Source organism: Chrysemys picta, chromosome 10, assembly GCF_011386835.1.
Source record: "Chrysemys picta bellii isolate R12L10 chromosome 10, ASM1138683v2, whole genome shotgun sequence".
In the NCBI taxonomy this organism is placed as follows: domain Eukaryota; kingdom Metazoa; phylum Chordata; order Testudines; family Emydidae; genus Chrysemys; species Chrysemys picta.
In genome coordinates this window covers 18,824,306-18,839,347 of record NC_088800.1, presented here as the reverse complement: position 1 = coordinate 18,839,347, position 15,042 = coordinate 18,824,306, and the positions used below count along the sequence as shown (strand labels likewise).

The 15,042-nt window shown below is 44.3% G+C and overlaps 1 protein-coding gene and 1 long non-coding RNA gene across 3 annotated transcripts in view; one reads left to right on the top strand and one right to left on the bottom strand.

Annotated features, from left to right (window-relative positions):
- The window catches only part of LOC101937122 (high affinity cAMP-specific and IBMX-insensitive 3',5'-cyclic phosphodiesterase 8A), a 238,062-nt gene that overhangs the window by 35,115 nt on the left and 187,905 nt on the right, over positions 1–15,042 (top strand). The gene's annotated exons all lie outside the window — the stretch shown is intronic.
- LOC122172761 (uncharacterized) overlaps positions 1–15,042 on the bottom strand; it is a 29,240-nt gene that overhangs the window by 10,001 nt on the left and 4,197 nt on the right. For both annotated transcript variants that reach the window (XR_010590707.1, XR_010590708.1), the window contains exon 2: positions 8,384–8,597. This is a non-coding gene — a long non-coding RNA (uncharacterized LOC122172761). The remainder of the gene's footprint in view (positions 1–8,383; positions 8,598–15,042) is intronic.

Below are 15,042 nucleotides of genomic sequence, written 5' to 3'. Positions count from 1 at the left end.
AATCCCACATTGACGCCTCTCCAGCCCTGCTTTGGATCCATCATCCCTGTTGTCTACTTTGATTTCCTCCAGTAAACACAGCTGAGTTTTTATCCCCAAAATATTCAGATGTTTATGTTTCCCAACTTTGTTTCCTGATGCATTTATAAACATGGGTACTACATCCCCTAGAAAACTGGGAACTAAGACAAAATGGATGGGATTATTTGGCGTTTAAAGCTTTAAAAAGAGTAAAAAATAGAGCTGATTAGGAAAAAATAGTTTTTTTAAATGGAAAACACTTTTGTGAAGCAATGGCCCTCTGTTTAACCAGCTCTAAAAATGTGTACATTATGGAGGACTTGATCCTGCGAATTGCTGGGAATCCCTGTGAGATGATGAGCGCCTTCCACTCTGTTAATGTTCATAAGAGTAAAGGATCTCAGCACTTTGCAGAAGAAAGTCCTGAGGTCTCAGTCCTGCACTGGGATCTGCCAGTGCAGACCTCTGCACCCGTTTGGAGTCCTGTCTGGCATCATAGATCCCTGTGCACAAGTGGAGTTTCACTGACTACTGAAGAAGATCCTGATGCAAGATTGGAGCTAATCATGGTGCAAGGTAATTTACATCTCATGAAGTCAGTTTTCAGTGACAATTTCTTCCTCCCACAACACTAGAAGATTTAAGTGGCAATCAATGCCGTGTGTCAGCATAGGAATGATGTGCTATAAAAAGTTAATAGAAATGAAGATTTTAGCCGTGTGTGTGAGAGGTGTTTATCAGGGTATGTAACGTTGCATGTAACTCTCTTAGAGATGCTTATCTTTGAACTGCTGTTAAAGGTTAGTATCTTTTTTTTAATTTATATGTGCACAGCACATTTTGTACCTGTTGAAGAAAATGTACATTTCTCTCCCTCTCTCTTTCCATCCCTCTCTCCAATTTTTTTTTTAATAGTCCTTTATGGACAAAGTTGGTATATTTCAACTACATTCTAAGCCTGTTGTCTGTATATACATAGCTATTTTCTAGTACAGTGTTTCTAAACAGTCCTTACATGCCTATTTGTATATAGTGAGCCTAATACTGATAAAAACCTGCATACAAATGCTGTGAGGAGTGGGGTTTGATTTTCTTGCTTTTTGTTTGGTTGAGGTTTTGGGGTGGTTTTTTTTGTGGGAGTGGGGTGGTTGGGTGTTTTTTATTTGTTTTGTTTTGGTTTTTTTTGGTAAAGAGAAATCTTTACCACACAATTAGGGTTATAGTTTCTATTGGAAGATGACTCCAGCTATTTGAAGTCTCTTACCAGCTTATGGGTAATGTCCTCTTGTGTTGTGGCAAAAGGCTGAGGAAATAAATAATTTTTAAAAAGAGAAGTGGAAATCTTGTGCAGGAATGAGGCCTGATGCTATATCCTTCCATTGAAGACTATGGAAACTTAGGGCAGGTCTTCACTACGGGGGGAGAGGGGGTTCGATTTAAGATACGCAAATTCAGCTACGCGAATAGCGTAGCTGAATTCGACCTATTGGAGCCGACTTACCCCGCTGTGAGGACGGCGGCAAAATCGACCTCCACGGCTCCCCGTCGACGGCGCTTACTCCCACCTCCGCTGGTGGAGTAAGAGCGTCGATTCGGGGATTGATTGTCGCGTCCCAACGAGACACGATAATTCGATCACCAAGAGATCAATTTCTACCCGCTGATTCAGGCGGGTAGTGTAGACCTAGCCTCAGGGTATGCAGGAAAATCAAGTTTGGGTTCCTTGTTACTGAGTTAAATATTGCCTAAAAGTCCTGCTAAATCTAGAGAGCTGGATTGTCTCTCTTGTGCTACCTGTTGGTGGAGCTGGTGGAAATGTTATGCATTATATGCAAATGATGGCAGGTTCATGTCCTGCTTAATCTGTCACAGAAGTGGTGAAAATCCTCTCTAAGGAAAACCCTCAGGCAAAGCCAAGAATTTCCCAGTGTTTGTCTCCTACAGCTTCCTGGAAAGCCTTACCTTGATGGACAGGGGAGTGCCAGTACTGGGGGGCTCCCCCTTTGGGGAGATCCAGAGCAACATGTGAGCTGGTTGTTGTGGTTTAGTGTGGAATTGTTTCACTTTTTGGGTGTCCCACTTGGGCTATTATTTTAAGTACATTTATCATATTAACATGTGGGGCCCTCTCCAGCGTTCCTGATGTACTTCACTGACTAGTGAAGTCATCCCAGCATGGCTGCACATGGCAACACACTGCTGAGAGTTACTCCTGTAGTGGGTGGGGGTGCTGGTCCTCCCAACATTAACTTCCATGGCTCTTTGGTATGGAATTGTCTTGTGAGCCCCAATGGTGCAGGCCATGTAGGGTAGATGCTAACATATCGGCTCTTAATTTCTGAGCCCTAGCCCTGCAGAGGGCTTAAGGAGGCTCATGGCAGGAAGAAGCATGTGACAGACCTATGCTCTGTAACTCATGCAACCCCCACCCAATTTGCGTCTGCTTTTGCCCTGTCTGCCAGTGCAAGTGGATGTGAGCATCAGGCCAGGAAGAGTTCTGCCACCCAAACTCCTGATGAGTAGTATCTTCCTCCCTTGGGCCTGCTTGTGAAGTAAATGAGTAAGGTTGGCAGGATCTGGCCCTATAGGAGATGGGTTATATATTTAAGCATTGAACACAATCTAATATTCAGTAGTTCAATAGCTATTTTGTTATTGTGGGAGAACGAAAACCAGAGATTGGCTCCAGGCTACTGAAAAGCAGTGGTACTGATCATTGCAGCAGGTCATAGTATTGAGTCCCGCTGCCTGCAAATCTGGCTTTATTGGCAAAAAATTAGAGGTTAGTGTATATCCTGTCAGCACCACACCAGGAGATTATTCTTTGTCACTGTGTGGCGTAACAAGCCCTGCAAGAGCTTCTTGCGTAACCGTTTTATGTACAAGTTCAACCTGCTCTGGGTAGGATTAATTTAGGCAGTTGACTCTTGCCAGCTTTTTTCTTCCCTACCTGTACTTTGTCCCCAGTGAAAGCTGACTAACTCTACAGGGATTTCCTATCCCTCTGGAAAGCAAGCATTGCTGTGCTGGAAGAAGGCCTTGTTAAGGACATTATTCTGAGCATTTTAATAAGGATTTTATGTACTAGCCCTTCTTAAGAATGCCCAGTAGGCTTCTTTCAAGTAAACAAATAGAAATCTGTAGCAATATATAGCCATCCCTTTTTTTAAATTGGCTAGTCCCTTAGGGCCAGATTCCAAGTGCTCAGTGCCCAGCAACTCCCATTGTGGCCTTTTTATGGCCAGATTCTTAGGTGCTCAGCACCCAATGCATTGAGCTCTTTGGAAAATCTGGCCACTTGGTGTCCAAATGGAAGCTGAGCTCTTTCGAAATCTGCCCCTTCCTGGACAGCAGGAGGTCCTGTACTACCATGATGCAAATACTAATGTGGAATTTCAAAATGCAGAGGGCACCACTGCCATGATTATAGTCTTTATGTGTGATGATTAAACAAACCTTAACAAGTATATTCCATTCCCCATTTATGCTGTTTACTTTCTAGTTTCATAGTGAAACTAGATCGGTCAGTTTCACCGGTATTATTTATAAAGAGCTTTACTTTTTCTGCTTCTACTGACTTAGCACAGTGCCACACGCTGTTCTTTGAACTTCCAGTACATCAGAGGAATATTTAAATCTCCATCTCTTGGCCTCCCTCCCCACATGCCACCAGAACCACCATCATGGTGTTTCTTTATACTGGGAAGAGGTGGGACCTAGAAATTGTGTTGGACCAGATCTACTATTGGGTGCAGGGTTACTATTTTTCATCATGCCACCTGCAGGTGCTGGCTATAGAACGTTCATGTTTCTCTGAAGGTGTAGTGCCAGGTTCCTATGCCACCCTCCTCCCTTCTGCCAGCACAGGGGGCGTGGCCAGGAAGCACCTATGCAGTACTAGTTCCTAGCTCTGACTCTCCTTAAAAGAGGGCTAGTAAGGTTGCCAATGGTCCTGTATTATAAGGGACATCCCTTATTTAAGTAAAATATTATCTGTCCCATAATAAATCAGTAGAGGACACCTTTCATCCCATATTTCAACCAGGGTAGTATCTCTGCTTGGCAATTTGACCTGGTGCACAGGGTTGCACTGCCACTCAGTTTTGGCCCAGCCACCCCTCCATCATGCCTAAGTGGCCCCTGAACCTCTGGGTTTCTCCCATATTTTTGAATTACAGTGCTGGCAACCCTAGGGGCTAGCCACAGGGGCAGATGTAGCCTCCTGATGCTAAAGGATCAGAGGATGGGGGGTGTCAGAGCGCCCAGGCCTGTGAGGTCGTTGCCATCCCCTTGCAGCAAAGTTTGTTAAATAAGAACTGTAGTCACTTAAAAGTTGTGTTCACTTAATTTTGCTTCCTCCTGGCAGCATACCCCTCTCCGCCAATAATCTCTTAAAATGAGAGAGAGAGAGAGAGAGAGAGAACGTGTGCATGTGTGTGTGAATTAAGCAGGTAACTGCGCTGTGAGGATGTTAAGTGTAAAAATACTTTGTAATGGAATAATTGTTTGAAACTTTACATTCTCAAAAGTCAGGAAGCTCACATTTGTTTCCCACAGCCACCATAAATTGTCCCTTTGTGCGTACGTATCACTTTCTATTACTGTTCCCAACAATCATTTTTCTGTTTTAAAGGTATCCTTCAAAGAGCTGGCGATAGTATTTAGTTTAGTTGTGTAATCCTATCATTACAGGTTGACCCATCATATACATTATTCTGAATTTACTTTTTTAAAACCATGTCATGCAATTTAAAAGCAAATTGCCACTTATGTGAGCTTCTGTGGGAACGTGAGATAAATGCCCTGAAATCAGCAAGAATATAATATACCTTAATGTGCATGCACAGTATGTTAATTCCACTGGCTAAATTCCAGAGCATCTTTCATATGTGCCCCACCAGCAGTAAATAAATGATTCAGTGGTCCCAGTAACTGTATTCCCCTCATCTGCTTACAAGACCTTTAAAAGTTGTGTCTGGTCTAAAACCTTGAACAGCCCGCGGTTTTAACCTTGTTGTCAGCATATGGGTAATGTCCTGTTTCTCCTGTGACTTTCCCTGTGTTTATAACAGAAACTACTGACACAGATGCAGCACAAGGAATTCCTCACTGAGAACTAGGACTGCCAAGTCTGAACTATAAATAGGCTTGGAAAAATCAGACTTTTATCAGTAAATGTCTATTTCTCTATTTACATCCACAAACCTAGGAAAGACTATTTCCATTGATGACTGAAACTTACAGATAGGCAACGTAAGAAAAATGCTCCTTGAGAACTTTAGAGTTTGATTAAGGATATTTACTTCGTATATTCTGACAATTTGTGTTTTAACAGTTAGGTCTGGAATCTGAACATCATTAAATAATTATTGGGTGACATCCCCCCCATAATCTCTCTCAACTGTGAAAACCTACTGATAAAAATTGGAAAAAATGCTTAAAAATAAACATTTGATGTTATATGTTGACATGATAAAGAAATAAAACTCCGATTCTGCCAAGCCTCACTATAAAGTAATATCAGAGCACCAAGAGCCCAGCTTTTGGAGGTGCTAGGTACTCCACTCTCATTGGCACCCTTGGGAGCCCAGCACCTCACTATATTAGGTCCTCTCTTTGGACCGCACCATTGGAGGAGGTTTGAGTTTAGAGGAAATTCCTGGTAGCAGTAGCTGCTTCTTTTCAGTGCCTCACACAGCTCAGCCCCTCTCACTTCTTGGTCACGCTGCAGCCAGTTTCTGCAGGTGCCTGTTTCTGCCTAAGCCTGGATTGAGGCATAATTTGCTGCTTTCTGTACCCAGCCCAGTGAGGCATTGCTGCGGATGGAGTTGCCCTAGCCTCAGTGGTTAAAGTATGCCGAAACAGGAGAGGGAGCTCTCACCATGCCAACCAAACAGGAGAGGGATGTGTGCAGAAGCACTGCTTACCTCAGCCACGGAGAGAGAAGGAAGCTGCCCCCCGCTCTGAGCAAAGGAGCGGGGTCTATGCTCTCCCTGAACCTCTGCATAACCTCCTGGGGATGAAGGAGTGAATGTGCTTGCGCCATGACACTGGAAGATGGGAATTGCAAGCATGTGTAAATATTGGGGTGGGGTTGGGATGAGTCTTCCTAGCCAACACCGCCTGGGTTTTTTAAGAAACACCCAAACTTATTTTTAAGTCTGTCCACACTAAGGATGAAAACCACTTTTGAATTCTGTTCTTCCCAAACCACACTGATGGGCAATTCTTGACGATAATTTTGGCTAACATGGCTGTATATTACAAAGCCCTGAAAACCACTGGAGCATCAAACTGTGCTAACTACAACTATATTTAAAAATACTTGCCACACACTATTCTGCTTAATATGACAGACCCTTACTTGAGAACCAGTTTAGCTAGCATGGTTTGGAGGCGTGGTGCCAATGTGGACAGAGATGTGGTTACCTCCTGCATCTCATCTATAATCAGAAGACTGACTTCACACACATCCTGAGAGAGCTATAAAAATAGAGATTCTCCCCATCACACTTTTTATATGATCTTGCACCTCCACCTAATCTGAACGTGTACTCTCCTTACCCCTCGCCCAAGCTGTCCTCTTCTCTTGCAGTTCTTGTGTTGTTCTTCCTGCTGCTCGGCTCCATGTGCTGACAGCTGTGAGAGGAAATTAATAAGAATCTTGATCTGTGAGCGCTCTGCCATGGCACTTGAGAGGTCAGGATTCTTGTAAATTTCTCTTTACAGCTGTCAGCACATGGAGCAAAGTGCAGTCTAGTGGCAGAGAGAGTAACTTCCCTGGCGGCAGCTATAGTATCTGGAATAAAATGTGAATAATCATATGAATAACAAATGGAGTTTACTAGCGAAGCATGACTCCACTGAAAGAAATACCTGGACCCGAAACATTATTTGGACTTTTTTTTTTTTTTTTAATATGAACAATGCTAGCTCAGTTGTCTCTGGCTTATCTGGTTGATGGTAGGATACACCTCTCCTGGGACAATACCCATTTAATTAAATGGCACAGCTTCTGATAGTCAACATGAGTAAGGTAGTGCCTTATTCCACAAGAAGTCCTAAAATCAATGGGACTATTTAAGTAAGAAGCTGTGAACTGTGAATAAGCATATAAGAATCTGGCCCAAAGTTAGGCAATTCACCTCCCAATCCGGTCATTGGTTAATAAGTATTCACTTACAGCCTAATCCTGCCATCTTTACTCTCACATATGCACGTTGGGTGGGATTTTCAAAGTGCCTAAGTGACATTGGTGCACAAGTCCCATTGAAAGTAAATGGGATTAGTGCTCCTATGTTCATAGTAAGTTACTACTCAGCATAAGTAAGGTTGGAAGGATCTGGCCCTTAATCAGGAACTTCAGCAACTGATGAGGGACCACTGTCCCACAAGCACCTATCCCGTCCTTAAAAGTAGTTTTGGAGAGCTTTTGAGTTTCTTAATGCTGACATGTTACCTACATCCATTTCTATTGCCACCGGGCTGAGTATGTGTCTGATTCCTTTCTGTCCCACTTTAATTTTGCATCTTTCCAAGCTGGTCCAATTTGCCTCGGGGTCCTGTTTGTATAAATTGATTTACAATAATCAGGGTAACCCAACATAATGGTGTATATATAAAATTCCCTTTTATAAACATTAAAGGAACAGAACTAATGTGGCCAAAAATGGATAAATCAAAAGCAGCTGAATAACATATAAACTGTAACCCTAGCTTCCTAGGACAGAGGGTCTCAAATTGCGGTGCATGTAGCCCGCCTGGTGCCTAGGCCGCAGTCAGAGTAGCGAGGCTGATTTACTGGGGCAGGCGAGGGGAAAATCTTTGATAATTGGCTCCATAAATCAAAACATGCCCAGTCATGCAGAAAGAACAGGCCCGTGAGGGGCTCCACATACTGAATTAAAGATAGGTTGGTATAGAGTCAATAGGAGGAGAGCTGGGGAAACTCGCCAACAGGAACAGAGAATTAATCCTCCATGATCATAAGTGGCTGCATGGAATCATGGCGCAATATAGACAAAGCTGCCTTTGAAACACTGTTGTAATTGTAGGAGTTGGCGGTGGGCAGGGGGGAGACAACATTGACTTTGGTCTTTCCCCTCCCCACAAAAGTTTGGCTGGCTGAAGGAGAGGGCTAGGCCAGTGGCTCTCAACCCTTGGCTCTCTTGCAGCCCAATCAGCATCCAGCTGCGGCCCATGTGACATCCTCGGGGCCATACAGGTAGTATATATATTGTGTGGATGTGGTCCACATAACACATACCATTGTGGGCACAATGGTAAATAGGTTGAGAACCACTGGGCTAGGCAAAGAGAGCAGTCGGAGGCTGCTTTGGGCAGCAGCAGCCTCAAAACTCACCTCCTTGGTGCTGCTGATCAGCAGTTGAGCTGAGTAGTTAGGTAGAAAGGAGGCATCTGCAGTGCAGTTTCCTGTCTCTAGGGAATGCCCTGGCCAGCAGCTGGGCAGGCAGGAGGCTGTACCTGGGTCTTCTTTCTGGAACTGGCAGGGGATAGGTATGTGGAGGTCTAGTTGCTGGCCTCCAGTAGCTGATCCTCCTGGGAGGGGAGGCAATCTGGGAGACAGAGGGAAGACAGCAGGACCTTGAATGTGGTGGGGGCTCCTCTTTGCTAGGTTGTTCCAGACCCGGGGGCGGCAGGAATTCACACCAGAATCAGGTCAGTGCACAGAGCTATTCAGTGCACTCATTGGAAAGAGAGTTAATGGGAGTAAAACACAATCTCAGGATGGTGAAAAGGAACTGTAGCTCCATTGCTGACAAGGTCTCAACTGCCCCTTCAGCCTCTATCCCTCAACTCTAGCTTCTGCCACCTCCTTCCCTTTGGGTGGTGGCCAGTCCTTACATGTGGTGAAAGCTCATAGTGACCACACCTTCACACTGCTCCCTGGGCCTATCTCCCTCCCCTGAATATTATTTCCACTGAGGCCTGCTGTGTCTCAGCAACTGCAGCCTGCACCTAGGGTTGCCAACTCTCAATGAAGCTATTCCGGGAGATTTCCCCCCCCCCAACATGATGTAATGTCATTTTCTTAAAATATCCTGTTAAAATTTCCCAGATTGCTTTCAATAGTCACTGGAGATTGATGCCGATTCTGTGAGACTTCAGATCAATCCTGGAGGGTTGGCAAACCTACCTGCACCCCAGGCCAAGGGGTTTCCAGAGCCAACAAAGGCTGCAGAGTGGAGAGACCTGCTCCTCCTCCTCCTTCCCACCCCCTAATCGATCAGGGCTCCAAGTCAGGGTTGGCTTTCACAGCACTGGTGCTGGCCTGTGGCGTGAGGGGTTCCACAAAAGGCAGAGAGGAGGAATGGGGACTTGGTCAGAGATGGACAAGGGGGACATGGGTGTAGGCTTTAGAGAGTCCCTGGGGCAGAGGAATTGTGGAGGATGCAGAAAAGGATGGATGGGGGTGGGGCTTTGGAAGAGCACAGAGAAGAGGGATGACTGAGGGGGTTCCCAGGGGACAAAGGAGCAGAGAATGGGGTTGGCACAGCAGGAGGAGTGAGTCAGGAGCTTGGGGGAGGAAAGGGGGAGGGAAAACAAGTGCTGGAGGAGGGGTTTGGAGGAGTGAGAGGGGGACAGGAATTCTGAGGAAAGGGTTTGGGGAGAAGCATGAGATACTGAAATCTGGAAAGAGGGCGAAATGTCTGAGGAAAGGGAGGGTTTGGGAGAAGGACTCAGAAAATCTGGAGGCAGGAGAGAAAAGAAGGCAGAGAACTATGGAAAGTGAAGGGGTTTTGAAGGAGGGAAAAGAGGAGAAGAGATGGCACTGAGCAGAGACTGGGGTGAGTGAGGATGCTAGAGAAGGGAGGTAGGAGAGACTGATAAATTTGGTGGAGAGTAGAGGAGGAGATGAGGGGAGATAAGGGGTGACCTTGTCTAGCTGTGCTCATAGAATCAGATGTCTCCATCCCAATGATCATTTTGCGGTTTGATGAGTGTACTGTGTAAACTATATTGCATCAAGAATCCAGTCTAACTGCGCCAATTAAACTGATGAAGGTGGTGCATACACCCAGTATTTTTATGTTTTAGATATAGGACTCTAGGTACTAAAGTTTGAAAATTGCTGATCTACTCTCTCTTCTGTAGCCTTCTTGGATTCTCTAGCAGTAGAGATAATTGTGTGAATCTTGCAGCAGCTACTAGTGAGCCTGCAGGCCAGACTTTCAATTTTTAAGACCCTAGAGGAGTTATGAGATACAAAGATCTACAGTTTCTTTCATTGGGGGGGGGGGGTGTTTTTAGGAGATCATTCTCTGAGCAGAGGGCAAAACCCAGCCTTCTCTGGCAGTTTCCACCACCGTTTCAGGTCACCTCCCACTCTCCTATTCTAGAATACTTCTACCCTGAAATATGCAGGAATGCAACCTGAGGAACAGAGATAGATCAGAGTAGGGTGGTATAAAGTAGTGTAATCTTTTGCAAATATCGTGGGGGTGTGTGTGTCATTCTAAAGTAGATTTAGAGATGACTAGGAAGCTGACAGAGGACAGGCAAGAAAAATCAAGACTTGATACATAGGTAACAAAAAACCCTGATTTTAATGTTTTGAAATGTAATTGTACTTTTAAATTTTAAGCCTACATGTATATTCTGTAAATGATTTGGAATGTGTTACAGCTCCCACTCATCCAGGGGTCAAACTGTTCACTTAATCATTTCAAGTTCCTCCATTGCCCTCTCTTGTACCCTGCAATCCATGATCACTCCTTCCCTCGTTAAATTCAACTTTGTTCTCTGTAAACAACCTGCCTCGTTCGCCTGTCATCCCTTAAAACTACTGAACCTCTGAGTTCTCTCAACAGAACAATCTCTCCTGACTCCTCATTTACCGAGTCTATACGGACCTATAGTTAGAAAAATGACACCCTGGATTTCTGCACCTATTCTCTCTGTAACTTCCAGATCAAACCCGTTCAATTTACTACTATTTATTAGTAAGAAAGTTTCACTCTAGGTGTCAGCACTGCAAACTGAACTCGGATCTCTGAACATTGTTGGGCTCCTTGTCTCTACCACCACCAGTAATAAAGATACAGTGGGAATTTAGCCGAAGGTTTTTGTTGATACATGAGAATAGAATCGAATCTCTCTCACTCAGCCATGACTATGTTGGCTCTTCAGTGCTAAGAGCAGTAACAACTTGTTAGTAGAGCCAGCAATTACATAGTCATATTCTTCAAGTCCCTCTTACAACAAGACTTCAGTACATTTTAACCAATAGGACACAGTGTGTGCTAAGTTGGAGGTGGAAGAACAAGATATTTCTAAAGCCTATAGTTAGTTTTTTTAAACAAATACTTTCTGCCTGAGCCTCAGTTATCACTATCTGGCATCTTTGCTTGTAGAGATGCTAAAGGTCTGAATGAGCATGGAGACAGATCCTCTGGCCCTAAGAGGACATAGATCAATGGTGTGGAAGAAGCTTATGCTACCACTGCCAATGCTTGAACCTGATCTGTAAGGAAAAAAGAGATAACTTCATTCTCCATAGATGTACGTCCAGCACCAATAAATAAATAACAGCTATTTAACAATGCAAATAATGTGGTTATACTGGAAAGCCACACTTCTTCAAAGTGTTGGCCATCAGCTTTGTGCCTCGTAACCCATCTGTTTCTGTTATAACCACACACACAGAATTATATGTTGTTACTTACATAAATATATCTTTTGATTGAATTAATATATTTGTTGTTATGTTCACCACTTGCACACGCATTTTGTTTTTCATTATAGCAGAGCTACTGCTCCACTATACTCACTAAATCTCCTACTATTTAAAGATGGCTGTTCTAAGTGCTCTGAAAGTGCTCTAAGTGCTGATTTGGATTGTCTTGAAGTTTGCTGAGCCTTTTGGGGGTACAGGATAGGGTTAGTGCTCCAAATTTGGGGTCATCTGAGCAAAGGATTCCCGAGATACTACCTCCCTGTAAAACTCCCACTCATTGACAAGATCACCTGATTCTTCTAACTTTTTTTGTGCAGGTCTGGGGCTTGAACTATGGCGCTGGTCCTCCCCAAACTAATATCAACCCTCGGGATTTATCTCAGCTAGTGCACAGCAGTTTGGGGAATCAATGCTGAAAAAATTGAGGGTTGGCAAGAGCTAACCTGACATGCCTGAGAGGGTGAAATATTCATGTGCAGCAAGGCTAGGGCTCTGTGAACAGCTTGCAGTCTGTTGTCACTATAAGTGCAGGGTTGAAGGGGACATGCTGTGGTCATAGGACCTGAGCTGCACCCATGCACTGTGAGGTGAAGCCCTGCCTGTGACAGTTTTCAGAGAATGTGTGTTGTGCACATTATTTGTTCTCTGCTTGCATTTGACAGGGATTTATTTTAAAATGAGACCAACCTTTCAGGTTTCAGAGAAATATTTTAAAGTGCTCTCAAATCAGGGCTGGCCTTACCATGAGGCGAACTGAGGTGGCCGCCTCAGGTGCCAGACTGTGGAGGGGCGCCACTAGGACCCAGAGTGTAGAAAATTGTGTCTGTTGCTGGTGCATATGTATTCTCTCTGCTCTAGATGCACAGAGATGGTGGAGTGCTGTGCTGGAGGAAGGAGGGCACAAGAGACATAACAGGCAGGCAGGAGAAAAGGTGAGAGGGAATAACAGAAAGCAGCAGGAGCTGCAGGGAGAGAGAGGAGGACAAGCCTCTTATGTACCTCTCTAGCACCCCCAGGAGCCTGGACTGATTAACACCAGCTTCTCAGGGAGCTTCTGGTTTCCTGCTGCTTCCCTGAACCCAGTTGAGGAGAACAGCAGTCGACTGAAGTAGTAGGAGCCAGTTAGGCCCTTAAGATGCTGATATCTTCCCTCACTCAGGCCCTGCTACCAGCCTACTTATTTGTCCCCTTCAACTGAGTGTTGAGAGCCACTATAGCTGGCACAGAACAGCAGTCATGAGTGAAAGAAGAAAATGCCCCTCTGGGGCAGCATTCAGAAAAAGCAAGCAAAGGAAGCTTTTCTATCTAAGCAGGAAGGAGCTCTCCTGAGAAAGATAGACACAAATGTTCACGGTGAGCCTTCCAGCCCCAGTGAGGATGTGAGTGGTGAGGAGATGCCTGATCTTCCAGTTAGTCAGCGTGCAGGTGACCTGGCAGCTGCTGCAGCATCCATATCTCCATCTCAAATGGATGTAACCGTGCACATTCCTGAAGAAAAGTGTAGATCAGAGAAGAGTGTGGTGGAGGCGCAAGAAGCAGCTGCTGCTGAGTTTAGTTTCTTAAGTCTAGATGATCCAGGACTGTGGACCTACTTGAGCAGTAGCCTGAGGGACTTCCTTGAACCACATGGGCCACAGCAAGTGAAAAACTTCATTTTCCCCAAAGACAATGAAAATAGAAATTACCATCCAACACATTACTGGTGTGAAATCCCCAATGGTGACAAAGTGGAGAGGCCATGGCTTATGTACTCAAAAACCCAGAATGCTGCATACTGTTTGTGTTGCAAACTCTTCCAAGTCTAATGTTCCAGCTACATTGGGTTCTACAGGAACAAAGGTCTGGAAAAATCTGGCTAGAAATCTGGCATGCCATGAGAAGGCAGCAAATCACCAGAGAGCATTCCTTAGGTGGAAAGAGCTTGAGATGAGACTAAGGTTAAAGGCCACCATAGATGATCAGCATCAAGAGAAGATTGCATCAGAGTCTCTTTACTGGCAAAATGTTCTGAAAAGGCTCATTGCCATTGTGAGAATCCTTGCTACACAAAACCTCACACTGCATGGCACTTCAGACCAGCTGTATGTACCAAACAATGGAAACTTCCTTAAAATTGTGGAGCTGATGGCTGAGTTTGATGCTGTACTCCAGGAGCATCTAAGAAGAGTCACCATCCAAGAAATGTACACACACCACTACCTCGGAAAAACAATTCAAAATGAGATCATACAATTACTGGCAACAAAAGTCAAACAGAAGATTGTGGCAGATCTGAAGTCAGCAAGATATTACTCTGTTATTCTGGACTGCACACCTGACATCAGCCATACGGAACAAATGACTTTAATGGTGTGTTTTGTAACAACAACAGAACCTAGTGAAAATGTCCCTGCAATGGTGACTGTCAGAGAGCATTTTCTAGAATTTATTGACATTGATGATACTACAGGAGCTGGTATGACAAATGTGCTTCTTAAAAAGCTGGAAGATCCGGGAATTGCGATAGCTGACATGAGAGGTCAGGGCTACGATAATAGTGCCAACATGAGAGGAAAGAACAGAGGAGTGCAGACATGGATCCGAGAGTTAAACCCTTGAGATTTTTTTGTCCCATGCAGTTCTCATTCATTGAACTGGGTGGTCAGTGATGCAGCATCAGCTTCTAGTGAGGCTGCTGAATTTTTTAATGTAATTCAAAGCATCTATGTATTTTTCTCTGCATCAACTCATCAATGGCAAATTTTGAAGCAACATCTGGGAACATCCTCTCTGACACTGAAACCACTGAGTTCCACATGATGGGAAAGTTGAGTGGAGACAATAAAGCTTGTCAAACACCAAATTGGGAAGACAGATGATGCCATAGTTGCCATTCTGGAGGATAATGCTATGATAGGAACTGTTCGTGGGAGAACAGTGACAGAGGGAAATGGAATCATCAGAAACATACATAACTTCAAATTTCTCTTTGGCTTAGTGTTGTGGCATGACATACTGTTTAAAATAAATGTTGTAAGCAAGAGACTCCAAGGTGTTGACCTTGCTATATCTGGAGCAATGGAACAACTGGACAAAGCAAAGTCATACGTACAGTCTTACCAGTCAGATGAGGAATTTCAAAATGTTCTGAAGAGTGCACAGAAGTTGGCAGAGGAACTTCACACTGAAGCTATTTTCTCACCCATTCAAGAATACAAGAGTCACCGAAGAAGACAACCTTTTGATTACGAGGCATGGGATAATCCCATAAGAGACCCCAAACAACAATTCAAAGTTGAATTCTTTAACCAGATGCTAGATTGTGCAATACAGTCAATTGAAGA